Raw genomic sequence first — 3,052 nt, 5'->3', positions numbered from 1 at the left:
AAGGCGATAGGTACAGGGTCCATTGCAACGGGATCTTGCAGTGGGGGACAGAAGTTGGACTCCATTCCGACCCTAGTAAGGACAAGTGAGAATTTATAACCAAGAAGGGGGGGGGCAGTCTAAAAATGGAAAATTAGGAAGAAGAAATATCATGGGTAAGGGGGATTCCTGCTAGATGGGCTTAACAGAATTTTTGCTGAAGGCAGGCCAGGGTGATAGGATATTGATGGTGGTCAGATACCAAGGGTGGGGATTTTCACTACACTGATTTGGCAGGGTTCTTGCTCACACTGGATTCTACAAGGACAGAAAGTCCAATGTTGGGTGTAGTCAAGCAGAAGACTTGGGGGAGCCTGACTAAGCTATGGTCAAGGAGAGGGTCTTTGTCACTATCTTGGTCATAAACTCAATAGACAGTCACAGAATTACAACCATAGAACCTTAGAGTCGAAAGGAACATTTGAGATCATCCAATTCCAGCTACATTTGTTAGAGATGAGAAAACTGAGGCTCATAGCATAGCCAAAGGTAATAAAGATACAAGTAACAGAGCCAAAACCAAAATCAACTCCATCTGTTGATCTACTCAACTTCCACAAGAACTTCTGTGGTTTGAGGGCAGAGAAGATGGACTGCTCAATTGTGGAACTAGGAGACATTTTAGGGTACAAGCAAAGTAGGGAATGCCTTATAACTTCTAAGACTTCTTGTTAACAAGCCTTAGAGGAGAAGTCAGGAGAAAACCAGCAAAATTTCAGAAATGAGACCTGGATTTATTAATAACAGGGGTATTTGAATGAAGTGAAAGGAATAAACTCGAAAGTGGACAAGGACCAGGGTTCTTTGAACGTCCAAGTCCATGCTGCTAAAACCTGGGTTGCTATGAAGTCAAACAGATACATATTTATTGTGAACCAACTATGTGCCAGGCTCTGTGCTAGGGGCTAGATATACAATGGGGAACAGGAAAGACATGATCTCTACCCTCAGATTTTTTTCTTTTCTGTTGTGGAAATCATACATATAAATACATAATACACTGTAACGTCAGATTAATGTTCTTGTTCCCTTTGACTATGGTGTCCATTCTCCAACGCTCGATATTTTGTAGTTGTGTGCCGGTAACTAAGAGTCAGGGATTCTGGGTGGTCACCTTGGATTTAGTAATACTAACAAGATTGTTATAATTTCTCCTTGTGTCACATTCCTTACCTGTAAAAGGAGGGCTCTGTTTACCTTGGGGAAGTCTAGGAAGTATTTTAACTTTCCACCTTTCTTTATCTTACCCAGACCAACCGAGGTGAATGACAATAATATGATAATGTAATAATTTTATTGATGTGAGGATGTGCAAAGATTCTGAGCAATACTATTTGCACACTGGTGCCATCTAGTGGAAAATGTGTAATTTTCTTAAACTGCACTGATCGAGCAATCTATTATTTGTAAAATAAGACTACTGATAGGGGTCCTGAAAATTTTAGGCTGATATTCAGAGTCGTTAATTTTTTTCATAAAGAAAGGATAAAAGATTGTATAAAACAAAACCAGAAACAGAAATATTGGGAAATGCTAGGAAAGCAAAATTTCTTTACCACTCAATCATGTGAAATATCACATATTCAAGGAAAATAAGAAATTTATTTACAAATTACTAAAATGTAAATATATTTTCTTTATATGATTTATTTATTTTAAACAGATTTATTGAGATAAAATTATTGTAGCATTCAATTCACCCATTTGAAGAGTTCAATTAAATGGTTTTTAGAACGTTCACGAGTTGGGAAAACATTACCACACTCAATTTTAGAACATTTCATCACTCAGTAATGACGGAATTGTCATGTTACAAATCATATAAAAATCTTTGAACATGAATTACATGTAACTGAAACATCTTAAATGTCTGAGCTTTGAAACAATGATTATTAGTGTTTTTGTTTGTTTGTTTTTGAGACAGGATCTCACTCTGTCACCCAGGCTAGAGTGCAGTGGCACGATCATAGCTTACTGCAGCCTCAAACTCCTCAGTTCAAACGATCTCCCCACCTCAGCTCTGGAGCAGCTGGAACTGTAGGCGTGTGCAACCACGCCCAGCTAATTTTTCTATTTTTTGCAGAGATAGAGTCTCGTTCTTGCTCAGGCTGTAAACTCCTGACCTCAAGCAATCCTCCCACCGCAGCCTCTCAAAGTACTAGGGTTACAGGTGTATACCATTGCACATGGCGTAATCACTGTTATATTAAAGAAAAATGTGCATTTGCAGATTTTATTTTGAAGACTTTAAAACATGTAACCTATAATGCATAATTATTAGAATGATAAACATTATGGTTATTTCACTTGAAATTCAGATGTCCTTTGAAATTTTTTCTCCCCCAAATCCTATGAATTTCTTAAAAATGAGAGGTGACTTCTTTTTGAAATGCAAGGAGAAAATAGTAAAATTTTGTCATGTACAATGAGGCTTACTTGGTTGGTTATAGTAATCTTCATACATTATATTTAACTAACTAGAAATATTTTGCCCTATTTGCAAATTTTCTGTAGATTTTACCACTGATATTTAAGGGTGATCAATTAATAACTTTCAGATTTTTCCATATGAATATGGTCCAGAGCCTTCATTTGTCCCATCTGTAAGGCTTCTGGCTGCTAATAATGTATACAATCACTTACCCCGGCCCGTAACAGGTACCGAAGAAATGGTAGTCTCCTTCTGGAGTTCGCATGCCTTTGTTAGAGTTTGAGAATAACATTTAACTCTTGATTTTTTTTCACAGTATACCGGTCCTTTTGATTCAACTTAATGACATACATCCTTTAAATGTGTAGATCACAGGACAGAACTTAGAAGTACCACTTAGAATAGCTTCATTCAACCATCTGAAGACTGTGGCTATTTAAAAAATCAAAATAAAATTATTTAAATACAAAGCACAAAACATGAATAATATAGCTATTTGAGGCAACTAAGAAGATGGATCATGGCAGTGAAATTGCATCTTGCTAGGAGAAAAATCACAAAAATTTGCCTCTTGCCACCTTT

This window comes from Propithecus coquereli, unplaced genomic scaffold (genome assembly GCF_000956105.1).
Source record: "Propithecus coquereli isolate 6110/MARCELLA unplaced genomic scaffold, Pcoq_1.0 Scaffold34, whole genome shotgun sequence".
Classification (NCBI taxonomy): Eukaryota; Metazoa; Chordata; class Mammalia; order Primates; family Indriidae; genus Propithecus; species Propithecus coquereli.
The sequence above is the reverse complement of the archived record's forward strand: the minus strand, read 5'-3'. Positions refer to the sequence as shown.